Here is a 16,579-nt window from a genome sequence, read left to right as displayed (position 1 = left end):
CTATATATACTGCTGAGGTTGTTTACATATATCACATCTGTAGGCTGGAAACACTGTATGATGTTACGCTGCTGCATGCACTGCTTACCAATTCTGTGTCTAATGGTGCCACATTAGTAGTTTGAAATTGGCCATGGTGGGAGTATTTACACCACAGAAGTTGACAGAGCTTTTTGGTTTGTTTTGAGGGCCAGTTATTAAACATTTAATCAGCACATGGAATGTGCATACACTCATTCCAGGGATCTTTGCTGTGAGTAGTATGTAAAATGGTAACAGCTTGAGAAACATATGTGGAGTGAGAGTGGTTTGTTTTTCCCACCTCTTTATTTTGAAAAATTTAAAAGCTAAAAAGTTGCAAGAATAGTATAATAAACATTCATATACCTTTCACCTAGCCACACGTGTTTTTAGCATTCTGTATTGTACATCTATATATATACAAATATATTTATACAAATATACACGGACAACTTCCAATTTTGATAGTTCAACTTACGATTTTTGACTTTATAATGGTACAAATGGGATACACATATTTCAAATTTTGAATTTGGATCTTGTCCTGGGCTAGCAATATGCAGTCAGATACTCTCCCATGCTAGCCAGCAGCAGGAATAGGATTTTGCCCAACCAGAGGCTAATGTAAGTGTCCTGAGCATGGTCACCGTGGGCTGGGCTGAGCTGTGACATTAGGTAGGTGTGGTGTATTAAGTGCATTTTCGACCTAAGACATTTTTAATTTATTATGGATTTATCAGGACATAACCCCACTGTAAATTGAGGAACAAAAAACATTTGTTTGTTTTGCTAAACCATTGGAAAAGAATTGCAGACTTCCAGCCAAGATGGAGGCATAGGTAAACACACTGTGCCTTCTGGCACAACCAAAAGAAGGACAACAACAAATTTAAAAACCAAAAACAACCAGAACCGACAGAAAATCAAACTGTATGGAAGTCCAACAACAAAGGAGTTAAAGGCCAAGCACTCGCCCAGACGGGTAGAAGGGGCGGAGACTGGCAGTCGGGCGGAGAGGACTTGAGGCAAGGTGGCAGCTGGCAGAGTGGGCAGTCCCACACTCTTGTGCGGATAAACTGGGAAGAGCAACTGGGGAGCAAGATAGACCACGCAACCCAGGGCTCCAGCACTGGGAAATAAAGCCTCAAAAAGCCTCTGACTGAAAACACTTGCGGGGGGTACAGCAGTGGGAGAAACTCCCAGCCTCACAGGAGAGTTTGCAGGAGTCCTAGAATATACACAAACCCACCTACCTAGGAATCATCACCAGAAGGACCCAATTTGACTGTGAGTAGCGGGGAAAGTGACTGAAAACTGGTAGAGAGCAGAGCAAGTGGCATTGTTCCCTCTCAGACCCCTCCCCCACCCACAGTGTCACAGCACAGCCACACAGGTTGCTCCACCCTGGTGAACACCTAAGGCTCCGCCCCTAACTATGTGATAGTTGCACGGAGACAAAAAAAAAAAAATGGCCCAAATGAAAGAAAAGATCCAAGCCCCAGAAAAAATACAACTAAGCAATGAAGTGATAGCCAACCTATCAGATGCACAGTTCAAAACACTAGCACTCAGGATGCTCACAGAATAGTTTGAATATGGTCTCAAATTAGAGGAAAAAATGAAGGCTGAAGGCTATGAAAAGTGAAATAAGGGAAAATGTACAAGGAACCAACAGTGATGGGAAGGAAACTAGGATTCAAATCAGCGGTGTGGACTGGAAGAAAGAAAGAAACATCCAACTAGAAAGAATGAAGAAACTAGAATTTAAAAAAATATGAGGAGAGGCTTAGGACTTCTTTAAATGTTCCCAAATCCAGATCATAGGGGTATCAGAAGGAGAAGAGGAAGAGCAAGAAATTGAAGACTTACTTGAAAAGATAATGGAGAACTTCCCCAATCTGGCAAAGAAAATAGACTTCCAGGAAGTCCAGGAAGCTCAGAGAATTCCAAAGAAGTTGGATCCAAGGAAGAACACACCAAGGCACATCATAATTACATTAGCCAAAATCAAAGATAAGGAGAGAACCTTAAAAGCAGCAAGAGGAAAGGAGAGTTACCTACAAAGGAGTTCCCTTTAGACTATCAGCTGATTTCTCACAAGAAACCTTGCAGGCAAGAAGGGGCTGGAAAGAAGTATTCCAAGTCATGAAAGGCAAGGACCTACATCCGAGATTACTTTATCCAGCAAAGCTATCATTTAGAATGAAAGGGCAGATAAAGTGCTTCTCAGATAAGGTCAAGTTAAAGGAGTTCATCATCACCCAGCCCTTATTATATGAAATGTTAAAGGGACTTATCTAAGAAATTGAAGAAGATAAAAACTATACAGTAAAATGACAACAAATTCGCAGCTATTAACAACCAAACTTCAAAAAAAAAAAAAAAAGCAAACAACTAGAACAGGAACAGAATCACAGGAATGAAGATTACATGGATTATCAGTGGAGAGGGGGTCAGGGAGATGGGGGGAAGATACAGGGAATATGTAGCATAAATGGTAGGTAGAAAATAGACAGGGGGAGGTTAAGAATTGTATAGGAAATGTAGAAGCCAAAGAACTTGTATGTACAAACCATGGACATGAACTAAAGGGGGATAATGCAGGTGGGAGGGGGTATGCAGGGTGGAGGGGAATAAAAGGGGGGAATGGGACAACTGTAATAGCATAATGAGTGAAATATATTAAAAGAAAAAAATCACGTTTCCGAGAAAAAAAATTGCAGACATCATGATGCTTCCCCTTCAATATTTAAGCATGTATCCCCTAAAGGCATCCTCTACAAGACCACGATGCCAGTCTCACCCCAAGGCAGTTATTATCGTGGAGTAAATCATTCAAATTAAATCAGATAAAACTATGCTATCCTTTCCCCAATTTTCTCTTTACAGCTTTGTAAACCAAAATCTATAGAGTTCAATCAAATTTCATTTATATACATTTGGTTGCCACGTCTCTTTCAGTGTCCTTTAATCTAGAAAAATCTCCTTAATTTGGGAGGGAGGATGGGGAGGGAATCTTGCATGACTGATGATTTTGAAATCCTGTTGTCTTATAAAAATGTCCCACATTGTGAAGCTGACTGATTTGGACAGCATGATTAGTTTCACATTTTGCCAGAGTGATATTCACAATGTTCCACAAGTGATATTCAACAGGTATAAAGTTTCAGGCATTAAAGATGAATCAGTTCTAGAACTCTGTTGTGTAACATAATGCCTGTAGTTGACAACACTATTATACACTTAAAATTTTGTTAAGAGGGTAGATCTTATGTTAGGCGTTCTTTACTCTCCCCCCACCCAAGGTCCCCCTAAAACTCCCAAGAAACAAAGGAATGGGAAGAAACTTTGGAGGTGATAGATATGTTTATTACTTTGATTATGGCATATGTCCAAACTCATCAAACTGTATACATTAAAATGTATTCATTAAATACATTATGCATACATACGTATTAAATGCATGTTTTGTGTATCAATTATACCTCAAAAAACCTCACATAGTGGAAGAGGCTAGGGATCTCTGTGGGGTACTTTTTTAAAAAAGCTTTTATTCATTTACTTTTAGAGAGAGGGGGAGGGAGAGAGAAAGAGAGGGAGAGAAACATCGATGTGCAAGGGAAACATCCATCAGTTGCCTCTCATGCCTCCAACTGGGGACCTGGCCCCCAACCCAGGAATGTGCCCTAACTGGGAATTGAACAGGCGACCTTTAGGTTTGCAGGAGGGCACCCAACCCAATGAGCCACACCAGCCAGGGCTTTGAGGCGCTTTTATAAGAAGCATCCAGAAATGGTTTGTAATGGTTTAAAATGAGTATGTATGTTCCCATCCTTTCTGTATGTCAGGAATCTGGGTGCCATGCAAGCTGGTCCTCTGGTTCAGGGTGTCCTACAAGTTTGCAGTTATGGTGTCGGGTGGGGCCATAATTTTCTCAAGTCCCAGCTGGGGGAAGTTCTGCTCCAAGATCAGTCACATAGCTATTGGCAGATTCAGTTCCTTGTCAGCTGCTTGCTGAAGGGCCTCAGTTTCTCACTGACTGTTGTGGTCATCCTTAGTTCTTTGCCACATGAGCATACAGCAGCTTCCAACATGGCAGCTGGCTTCCATCGAGTGTGCAAGAGGGGGCCAGCAAGACAGAGTCAGAGTCTTCTGTGACCTAATCTTGGATGTGACAACCCTTCACGATTGTCATATTTTGTTAGTTAAAATGGGCTCACTAGGTCCTGCCTACTCTCAGGGAGACAGGATCAGACAAGAGCATGAATATAGGAGGGCTGTCCCCCAACCCACACTATTCATATACCCTGGGGCTTGCGAGACTTGGGACCCAGGGATAACTCCAACTTTTCTCGTTATACTTGTGCCATAAAGAATGTGGGACCTGGACAACTTTTTGTGCTAGAAGTTTCTTTCTTGGCCTATATGTGTTATCATTTTTTTGTTATTGCTCCTTAAAAATTTAAGGAGGAGCCTCACATTGCCCATGATTAGTCACATCAGCAGCATGTAATCCTGACAAAGTGTGATGTGATGAGAAGGGCCCTTCACCTGTGGCATCTTCCTCCCCAAACCCATCACCCCTTCTAAATGTGAAGAAAGCCTCAGGCAGGTCCCAGCTGCCAGGGACTCTGTATAATTCCTGACCAGTCCTCCTCCTGGGTGTCAGGGTCATCAAAAACAAAGAATGCCTGAGAGGTTGTCTCAGCCAAGAGGAGCCAAAGGAGACATGATGTCAATGTGTCGTGGGAAGTTCTGGGGCAAAGAAAGGACACTAGGGAAATTTTTAGGAAATCTAAATAAATTACAGACTTCAGTTCATGATAATGTAACTGTATTGGTTTGTTGATTGTAACAAAATCCCATACTAATCTGTTACAATTAGGGTATATGTAAACTCTGTACCACCTTTGCAATTTTTCTGTAAATCTAACTTCTAAAATAAAATGCTCATTTTTTAAAGAGGTCTACTTATTATTTGTAAGGTGTAAATTTTAGCATATAAATTATCTTACTAATTATAACATTTACATCCTCTGTCATGACTTTTTATGAATAGATGGATACGTTTAATGTATTCATCTTACTAAACAGTAGTGGAGACTCAATATAGGCATTAATGTAAAAAAATTTAGTGACCACTCTTTTTTTAATATAAAAATTTATTTTTAGGACAATTTTAGGTTCACAGCAAAATTGAATATAAAGAGACTTCCAACATGCCCCCTGCCCCCTCAGTCTGCCGCACTGTCAACATGGCCCCAGAGTGGTGCATTTGTTATAATGGGTGAACCTACATTGACATGTCATCACCCAAGTCCAAGCCTACATAAGGGTCACCCTTGGTGTTGCACTATTCTATGGGGTTCAACTACTGTTTAATGACATAACAATTATATAGAGTAGTTTCACCGCTTTAAAAATCCTGTGTTCTGCCTATTCATCCCTCTCTACCACCCAATCCCTGGCGACCAGTGATCTTTTCACTGTCTCCAGTTTTGCCTTTTCCAGAATGTCATAGAATTGGAATCCTAAAGTATGCAGCCTTTTCAGATTGGCTTCTTTCACTTAGTTACATGCATTTAAGTTTCTTGTATATCTTTTCATGGCTGATAGCTCATTTACTTTTAGTGCTAAATAGTATTCCATTGTTTGGATGTTTCAAAGTTTATTCCCATTGACTTGTTGGGGAACATCTTGGTTGCTTTCAAATTTTGGTAACTATGAATAAAGTTGCTATAAGCATCCACATGTAGGTTTTTGTATAAGTTTTCATTTCACTTGGGTAAGTACCATGGAGCACACTTGCTGGATCAATTATTTCTTTTTTATACAATCAGAGTGCCATAGGATAATATTCGATTCTCACTGTTTATGTTTCTGTCAATTTCATCTATTTCTAACATTTTTTTATTTGTTTCTTAAATTTTATGAAGCCTGTGGGGTTTAATAAGGCCAGGTGTCTAATTCTATTGTAATATTTATCATTATATAAACAGATTCTTCTTTTTGACCAAAATATTTTTTTAAGATTTTATTTATTTATTTTTAGAGAGGGAAGGGAGAGAGAAAGAGAGAGAGAGAGAGAGAGAAACATCAATGTGTGGTTGCTGGGGGTCATGGCCTGCAACCCAGGCATATGCCCTCACTGGGAATCAAACCTGCGACACTTTGGTTCGCAGCCCACGCTCAATCCACTGAGCTACGCCAGCCAGGGCCAAAATATTTTTCTAGTATTAATATTTCTAACCAAATAATCTTAACAATAATGTTACCATAAAACCATCAGTTGGAGCACCAGGGAGTCTCCCCCATTGGCCAAGATGGTGTCAGAGGGAGGTTCTTACACTGAGTGCACAAAAAACGAGCGAGATAACTGGATAGGAAAAAGCCCATCGCCCACTCCAAGTACCAGACTGGAGGTGGGACCAGGGGAAGGCAGGCGCATGTGCCATAGAAGTCAGAATGGTACAGGGGGAGGTGCTGGACCAGAAAGGCCTGTCAGTCTGCTTGGGAGGTGGACCCACCTAAAGCATGTGAAAGTTTGAGAAGTTGACTGGTCATTTTGAGAAAGCACCTGGTACTTTGCACACCCAAGCTAACATAACCCCAAGGGAATAAAGCAGCTCTCTTGCTTGTGACCTGCACTCACTTGGTGCACTTTCCTGTTCTCTCCATGCCATGTGGCCTTAGCATCCATGTGGCCCATGGCTTCCAGGAGGGAAGCTCACTCTCTCGCCCACCTGGTGATGCTTTCACCCATGTGTTCATGTGCTTTCTTGCCTGGGAGCACACGACCATGTGGCTCCAGTAGCCATATGGCTCATGGCTGTGCAGGTTCCACACACAGGCTCCAGGGGGAGCCTGAAGTGAACGACAGCTGGGAACAAGCTAAGCCACCTGGATGGGGACTAAGACCACTTAGTAGCCACCTGTGGGCTCCAAAGGACTGTACTTTAAAATAGAGCAGGAGCTCTGGACACGGGCTTCTGTCTTGGTCTTGCTGAGGATGGATGGACTCTTTTTCATGACAGAAAGAGGAGATGGTCTCTGAGAGTCCACCATTCTCCCAGCTCACTCAGCACCTGAATAAAACCTCATTCCTTTTGCACCAACATCTGCCTCACAAGATTGGCTTTTGTGGTGGCAGGCAGCTGAACCTCCATTTTTGTTGAGTTACAATAATAGCTACAACTTATTGAGCTTTTACTAGGCCAGGCAGTGTACCAAGTGCCTGTTTAGCTAGGCCCCTTGTGGCTAAAGAGGACCTGAATGAAGGAAATGGGCATCTAACCATGTAGCTAGGCCTCATGGGCAGAGCTGGATGGTCCCTCTGGCCTCATGGAGACTGATCAGGACACAGCCACATCCTTAGCAGAAGTCTGTTGACTCCAGCCTAAGGCTGTTCCTGCTCCTCTTCTCTCAAGTTCTGTGTGGAAGCCCTAACCCCCAGCACCTCAGAATGTGACTGTATTTGGAGATAGGATGTTTAAAGAGATAATCAAGCTAAAATGAGTTCATTAGGGTGGGCCCTAATCCAATATGACTGGTGTCTTTATAAGAAGAGGAGATGAGGACACAGACATGCACAGAGGGCAGACCATGTGAGGACATGGGGAAGATGGCCATCCAAAGCCAAGGAGAGAGGCCTCGGGAGAAACCAACCCTGCCAACACCTTGATCTTGGACTCTCAGCCTTCAGACCTGTGAAAGAATCCATGTCCATAGTGTAAGCTGCCCCATCTTTGGGAGTTTGTTAGGGCAGCCCCTGCACACTCACAGAACAGGCCCTCTGCAGCTCCACTTGGGTTGAGAGGCCCTGCCCAATCCTAGCTTTTGTTGCCCACAGGCCTTGCCATCTGTCTGCCTTCTGTGTGGCTTCCTTCCCACTCTGGTCCCTCTTCCCCCAGGCTGTCTCTCCTCTGTCTCCTGCTCTCCTTCTGGAGGTATAATAATAGTGCTGCACCTCCTCTGTTCTGGAAGCAGTGTCTCATTTAGTTCCATCCCACAGCCCTTCGAGGTGGGTGCTATTATTAGTCTGCTCATACAGACAGGCACCCAAAGATGGCAGAGGGGAAGGAAGTTGCTCACAGCCATACCACTAGTGTCAGAGAGCCTTGGCCAGGTCACAGCACAGGCTCTGGTTGCAGGCTGTGTGCAGGCAGGGTGGCATGGAAGCTGAGGCCGTGCATATGGCAGCCACTGAATCCTGCTTAAATCTGAGAAGTCAGCAGCATTAGTCCCCATTTCCTATGCAAGGTGGTGAGGGCCTCCAGGGGCTAAGCCACTCAAGTGCTACAATAGGGGAAATCAAAGGCATCTGAGAAGCTTTAAGGGCAGCTGGACTCTGCAAGGCTTTGTTCACAAAGGGAGTGCTTCAGTAGGGCCTTAGGGAAAATGTTCCAGGGCTAAGCTGCTCACAAGTCTCTTTGGACAATCTGCCCCTTCAAGGAGCCAGGCTGCAACAGAATGAAATGCCTCTTCCCTCTGATGCCTGTGGGCCCAGTGCTCTTGCTGCAGACACACTCCTCAAACAAAAGGAATGCTGCTGGAGGCTCTGCAGCCCCCTTGTCAGCACAGAGGTGGAGAAATACGTGCAGAGTAATAATTATTTCTCGAAGATTCACAGGACTCTGTAACTAGACGCAAATCACAGTGAGGGGCGGGGGTGGGGGGGGTCAATAGACCAACCCAACTGGGAACAATGGGGTTGAGAAATTTCATACTCTCCCTTGTATCCCTTTTGAAACCTAAGCACCCCCCCTTGCCTCATCCCTTCTCCCTTCCCTCAACAATGAAGATGCTTAGACTCCAGACTCTCTTAATATCAATTTGACAATTAGTCCTCCCGTCTTCTTGAGCTAGGCCTTCTTGATCAACAAAACTTCCCTTGTCCCAGACTTTGTTCTCTTGTGTATTGACCATTCTATTAAAGCATCAGGCACACATACCCTGGGCCCATAACAAGACCTAACCTCCTAGCAGCTCTGAATTATCTACCTAACCACAATACTTTGAGAACCCTTGTAAATGTTTCAATTTCTTTTAAAATTAGAAAGAAAAACATATAATTTAGCCTAAACTATATTCATCTCTAGGCCAACTCAGCTGTAAAATATAATTTTTATTTTTTTTAAATGGAGAAGGGGACTCATGAAGGCAGAAGTGCCTGGCGCCCATGGAAGTCACCGTGGGGTGTGCTTTTAACATGTTTCTTGGGCCTTTTCATGCTAGGGTCTGTCTCCTCAGCCTTGGGTATCATTATCAACTCCTCTTCTGTTACCATGTCCTGGGAAGGGAAGCTGGGGTTGAGAAAAAGAGAAAAAAAAACCACAGTGGGACCAAAAGATATTTGCACACCTTTGTTCACAGTAGCATTATTCATAATAGCCAAATGGTGGCAACAACATGAGTCATCAACAAATGATGGATAAGCAAAATGTGGCCTGTCCTTACAATGGAACATTATTAATCTACAATAAGGAATGAAGCTGTTATACATGCTACATCATGGATGAACCCTAAAATATTTTCTAAGTGAAATAAACCAACAATATTTTCCCCTATCTTTTAAAAATTGGTTTTATAGAGGAAGGGAGAAAGAGAGAAACATCAATTTGTTGTTCCACTTATTTAAGCATTCATTGGTTGATTCTTGCATGTGCTCTCACTGGGGATTGAACCGCAACCACAGTGTAGGGGGATGACGCTCTAACCAACTGAGCAACCTGATCAGAGCTTACCCAATAATTTCTCAAATGCACAGAGGTCTATGGGCAGAGAGCCATTCCCAGAGAGCTCTTGGCATTCAGGTGGGCTTAATAGACAGATCTCATGGCCTCTCCCCCAGCTTAAACTACCTTATGCTGTAGATTGGTAGGTTTACTTGAATGGCAGAGTATTTCTGGAGGATCACACACAGGCAGTGCTAGGAAGGAGAGCTGGGTGGCTAGAAAACCTGATAGAGGGGAAGTCTGGCTCGTGTGAATCATTCCACAGGCTCTGGGGCACAGGTCCTGTCCCTGGCTATCTGGCCCCTGGCCCCAGGGTGATGGGCAAAGGGGTGGGGACTTCAAGTGTGACAGCCTGATGGCAGAGGTGGTTGGGAGAGGCAGCTTGGATTGGCCAGCCTGCACATAGAAGGCCTGCTCCTTGGCAAGTCTCTATGTACTGGACACCCTTGGGAGGGTGGCCCCCTCCAGGGCCAGTAAGATCCCAAGATATCAAAGCCTCAGAATACAGAAAATAAAAGACCTGATTAACATGCAAAGAGAAGGAGCAGCCCAGCCAAGTATCCAACAGCCTGGAGCAGGACTGGGGGCTGGAAGTCACCATCCTAGTGGGAAATGGCAGATCTAAGATATGCCATTTTGGGGAGCCCCCCACCCTCCCATGACTTCAGCCTTTGAACATTGTCTGGGAGGTGCTGAGGAAACTGTCAGGACCCAGCCAGGGCTCTGCCTGTGGCGTGCCCTCCTGGCCTCTGGCACACTCAGTCACTGATGGACATCTGTCCTTCCCACAAGACCAGTGCTTCTCCAATGGTCTGTAGCAAGGGAGCAAATTTTGGGTTTTGCCTCTTTAAAAATTTCTAATCTTTTGAGAAACAATATGTGGTTCCCTGTACACCTAGTGACTTCAACAACATCCTAATTGGTTGAGAACTGGGGCAAGGAGATTAGTCAACTGAGGATGTAGAGACAAGGTCAAATCACTTTACATCCTTCTAAACACCTCTGCTGAAAGTCTGTGCCTCTCTTAATGTGGAAGACCGTGAGCAGGGCAGCAATGTAAGCACAGGGATGGTGTCGTTTTGGCTGGTCTTTGTGCTCTCAGAGCCATCACACAGGAGACTGTAAAGAGGGTTGAATTGTGTCCTCATAAATGTATATGTTACAGTCCTAACCCCCAGAGCCTCAGAATGAGAGCTGCTTGAGGAATAGGTTTGTTGCAGATGTAATTAGTTAAGATAAAGTCACACTGGAGTGGAGAGAGCCCCAAACCCAATCTGACTGTAGTGTTCTTATGAAAAGGGGAAATTGGGACATAGAAGAAAGATGCCACCTGAAGATGAAGGCAGAGGTCTGGGTGAGACTACCAGAACTGTGAGATGCCAAATTCCCACGCTAGCAAACAAATAGACATATCTTTGGGTAACATCTGTTGAGAGTCCACAACCTGCTCAGCAGGCCAAAACACTAAAGGAGGATGGCCCAAGGGCTCAGCACCCATGAACAGGACAACTGGTCTACTGTGCACATTAGATGCTTGGCAGGGAGCCCCTAAAAAGATTTTTGGTTTTTTAATTGAGGTGAAATTCATGTAACAGAAAATTCATCATTTTAAAGTAAAGAATTCAGTGGCCTATCATATATTCACAATGATGTGCAACTACCACCCCGTCTAGTCCCATATGTCTTCATCTCTCTCAAAGAAATTTCTGTATCCATTAAGCAGTTGCTCCCTATTCTCTCCCACCACCTCCAGCCTCTGGCAAGGTCTAATCTACTTTTACACAAGTGGAATCACACTGTGTGGCCTTTTAAGTGTGGCTTCCTTCACTGAGCATCATGTTCTCTAGTTTTATGCACATTGTAGAGTGTGAGAGAGCTTCACTCCTTCTCATGGGTGAGTAATATTCCAGTGTTCCAATGGAATGACTGGCCTAAAATGTTTTACACAGTGAATATGTGTGGACTGAATAAGAGAATGGTTGGAAGGATAGAGAGAGAGGATGAGTGGACTGTGGGAACAGAGAACAAGTGGCCCAGGCCCTGCAGCCCTCTGTCAAGGCCAGGAGTCCGGTGGGGAGTCTGCAGTTAGTCACAGGAGTGTGGAGAAGGAGGGACATGGGGCGTGTGATGCGGCAGGGTGGGAGTAATGGGTGAGGAAAGCAAGCTTTGTCCGAGAGCGAGGGAGAGGAGCGTGGGGCTGCTGGCAGGGAATACGCAGGTAGCAGATAGCCACTAGGGGGCAGATAAGGTGCTATGTAGTGAAAAGGCAGATCTAGGAAGCTGGGAGCAGTTCTGGATATATGGCCCAAAGGGAACTGACTCCCTTGGAACCTGCAGGGGCTTAGGACCAGGGCTGACTTGCTCCCCTCTCCAGGTCAACTGAGGCAGAACTCCCCCTGCAGGTTTGGGAAGGCAACACTCAGACCCTGGCAGGATGGAAGGCAGGATTCTGCCGTTGCAAAACCATCGCCAGCCATCTTGCTTCTCTTTATTCCAGGTGCCCCTGGCCAGCGAATTCATTGTAGATTTTCACACACATAGACCTGGACCAGACCTGCACAGTGCTGTAAATATCAGCTGTGGGGAGCAGGTTTCTCTCCACCCAAGCATCAAGGGCAGGGAGTCTTAGCTGCACTGGGAAGTTTCCGGCTGCATGCAGCAGCTGGTATAAAAAACAGCCAACTAGGGCAATGTTGGCCCCTGGGGTGACCACCTAGGCAAGGGACTCATGCAGACACACAAGGTCCTGGCTTACTTTTATGGTCTGCCATTGCTATGTTGAAATTCTTATTAATTTTTTAAATAACTTGATTCTTAATTGTGATAAAATACATATAACATACAATTTACCATTGTAACTGTTTTTAACTGTACAGCTCAGTGGAATTAAGTACATTCACATTGTTGTGCAACGATCCCCACTGTCCATCTCCATAACTTTATCTTTCTAAACTGACAATGTCCCCATGAAACACTAGCTCCCCCTGCTTCTCCCCCAGCCCCTGGCTCCCACCATCTACTTTGTCTCTATGGGTCTGACTCCTCTAGGACCTTCTGTGAGTGGAATCACACAGTATTGTGATTATAGTCACCATTTATTCTTTTGTAGCTGCTTATTTCACTGAGCATAATGTCTTCAAGATTCATCCATGTTGTAGTGTGGGTCAGAATTTCCTTCCTTTTTAAGGCTGGATAATAACCCATTGTATGAATGGACCACAGTTTATCTAAAACTTAATTTTGAACAAAGGGCCTCACATTTTAATTTTGAAAATGGGACCCACAAATTATGTAGTGGCCCGGTCACACTAAATTGAGCAGGGTATGTATGTCCTACCTGCCTGCTTGGAGGATATCCAGGAGTGACTTGGACAGTTGTGGCCTCCTCCTTCCCTGGTCCCTCTCCACCATCATCCTTGACATGCTGCCCACACATCCCAGTGTGACTGTCGGATTTCTAAGAATGTAACTTGCGTGACAAAGAGAAGCGGGGACAGGGGGGGCAAAGGGGGACTCAAAGGGCCTGAGAAAGGGGTAGGAGAGGAAAGGTGATGCTTTATACACATTGTATCTTTAAATTAAAAATGTTTAAGGCTGCATCTTCATATACAATTTCAAACTGAAGGGTTTAAAAATAACTTGCAGCCCTGGCCAGGTGACTCAATTAGTTGGAGCATCATCAGTACACCAAATTTGTGGGTTCAATCTCCAGTCAGGAACAAATGAGAGGCAACCAATAGATGTTTCTCTCTTACACCAATACTTCTCTCTCTCTCACTCCTCTTCTTCTAGATTTAAAATCAGTTTAAAAAAACCCCATATCCTAGGGTAAGGATTAAAAAATAAAAAAATGAGAATAACTTGTGAAACACTGCATTTTTATTTTTTTCTTCAGTCACAAAAGCAGATGAGTGGAATGTTTTAGGATTAAAAAATTATGCTCCAAAAAGAGAAAATCAGAAAACCTATTTACAAAGCATAGTAAAGGTTTGCATTTGTTTTTCTCTGAGTCTGAGCCCCATATGCTTCCACAACCAACCATCTTCTTCCAGATTTCACCTTCACTCTTTGTGCAGTGCTCAGACCTTGCTACCTCCCTCATTTCAGATTCCCGTATTTATTCACTTTTCATCTTTACCTTGAAACAGGGCTGCTTGTTTACCTTGAACGCAGCTGCACTGTGGTCAATTTGCTCATCACTCCCACCCTGGCCTTCTCCATCAGAACATACACCATTGCCAGACGCCCTGTAAAAACCCTTTAACATGTCATTGCCCCCTCCTGGCCCCAGCCCAGCAGGTGGAATTTAAGCAGAAAGAATGAGGAAAGGGACAAGGCCACTTTCAGCAGGAGCAATAGTCCTGGAGGAAATGTTCCCCTTCACCCTTGGCATGACCCTGGCATTCAAGGACCACCCCCCACCTCTCCTTCCTCAGCCCTGCCTGTTGGGGAGATCTTCGAACCTTGGAGAGACACCCTGGCCGCAGCCCCCTCCCCACAGAAAGGCCTGCACATCTTATAGATTGTGCTAAGAAATTATTAAAGTTAAACCAAAAAACCCCAAAGACATAGGGATGGAGGGGTTAGGCCCTCAGGGCCTCCAACATGAAAACATCCTGTTCCAGGCAATCAGTCCAGTAGCAAGAGCTTGCCACTTGGCCCAGGACTTGGCTTCTCTGGGCTTGAAACTCTGGGTGAGGGGACTCAGAAGTCGTCCCCAGCACTGCAGGGGAGATGGGGCAGCAAGGCTTTGTTAAAACCACATCCACTTGAAGCACCCTCTTAAACCTCTTGCTTCTCAAAGTGGGCCTCTGGAGTATGGGCCCCACCTGGGGCTAATTAGGAATGCAGAGTCTCAGGCTTACCCCAGACATACTGAAGATGAATCTGCTTTTACACAGCCCCCCTCCTCCCGCCCCGGGGGAAGGACAATGCACTGCATGCAGAGAAGCCCTGCTCTTTTACCCATCGGGAAGGGCTGGCACCCAGGTCCCTTCTCCTCAGTGCAAAAGTGAAATGACATCTGGGACTCCTTATACCCAAGGAGATGCCCAGAAACCTCAGGTGCCCCAGCTGGAGGCCCTGAGCTGGCCTGTGGGTCTGAGCATGCAAGACACCCTGAAGCACCTCCTGCTGGAGTGTGCTACTTCTCCCCCAGGTGGGACGGGCCTGCCCTCTATGACAGGCACAGACTGGACATTCTGAGACTTCCCTAGAAGTCATAGACTGTTTAGCCTGATTTGGAGAAAGGGAGATAAATAGAAGCTACAGCAGACACACACACACACACACACACACACACACACACACACACACACACACACACGCGTGCGCACGTGCGAAAACCCTGAGACTTTAGAAGAGGCCCATGTACAGGTTCCAGTGGAGCCCATAGCCTGTGGGGCAGTGTGGGGGCTTGGTACTCTCTGCAGACCCCAACCTTGCTTCTGGATGCTTCTTGGATTCAGAGCAGCACCTACTTGATCTATTTTCCTTTTCAAAGAATCCTGTGGGATGGGTGTTACGGATCCCATTTCAGATGGGACGGGGACAAGGCTTGGACAGTGTCTTGCCCCCAGTGCCCACTGGGGAGGGGGCAGAGCCAGGATTCAAACCTAACTCTGTTGTATTCCATCCTGCCTCCGGGTCAGAATTTGCTTTCCCATCACCAAAGGAGATTAGTGTCAGAAGACAACTCAGAATGGCCACAGGGCTTAGGTGTGAGGAGAAGGACAGGAAACTCCCAGAGACAACACAGGAGACCCAAGAACATTTGAACATGGAGAAGAGGGGCCTGTGAGTCTCAGGGGAGGTGGAAAAACCTGAACAGAGGCAGAGGTCCATGGGAGAGCTGGTCAAAGAGCAAGTCACAGTGCCTTCCCCATGGCACCTTCAGCTGGGCTGTCCGAGGATCCCTCTCTCCTTGCATGGGCTAAGGCCATGCCTGGCACACAGGGAGACCTTGGCAGATGGTAGCCCAAGCTTACCTAGGAGGAAGGCACCCACAGCCTCGTCTGGCGCTCCACCGGCGATGGATGCTGACACGGTGCACACCATCACCCTACACCATCACATCTCAACGACCCCACTTCATTTATTACCAAAATATTGCAGAATTCCAGTCATAGTCACATACAGGGCTTAACACAAACCTGATACCTGTGGAGAGAACTAAGTATTCGAACAATCGAATGTTTGGAACTGTTAACACCCCAAACCATTATCACTCTGTACTCCAAAAATAAGCTCTGAGAGCTTTGGAAACTGAATTAAAATGTCTACACAGCTATGAACAATTGTTTAATAAAACTTTTTTCATGTTTCCATTACATGTAAATATATCAATTTGGCATCTCTATAAAAACTCTGAAAATGGTGCAAAAGTTTCATTCTCTTCGAGAAAGCTATTAACAAAAAATATTCACACTTCACTAAAATTTTGAAAAATGGTCTTCTTTCAAAGCTTCTTTATTAATCTGAAATCTTCTGAATTATCAAAATCTAGGTTTGCTTTTTCCTCTTAAAACACTAAAGAACATTTATGCACAAGGATAAAAAGGCAAATGGGGAGATGGAAAACTGAGAAGGGCTTTCCCCCCCTGAAAATTAAAAAGAAAGCTAGTTACATAAGCACCCTCACAATAACACAGTGGGCTTCGTTTTATTGTTGACTTTGGACAGCAGTGTCACACTTTATTGAAAACAAACCCATGTAAAAACAAAGTTAAAATGAAAAATGGTATCTGAAAAATAAATTACTTTATATAAAACAAATCAGTAACTTAAAACACCAATGTACAAAATGTCTACCCACCTACTGTACA

This window comes from Phyllostomus hastatus, unplaced genomic scaffold (assembly GCF_019186645.2).
Source record: "Phyllostomus hastatus isolate PE091 unplaced genomic scaffold, TTU_PhHast_1.1 phas_contig_81, whole genome shotgun sequence".
Taxonomy (NCBI): domain Eukaryota; kingdom Metazoa; phylum Chordata; class Mammalia; order Chiroptera; family Phyllostomidae; genus Phyllostomus; species Phyllostomus hastatus.
The sequence above is the reverse complement of the archived record's forward strand: the minus strand, read 5'-3'. Positions refer to the sequence as shown.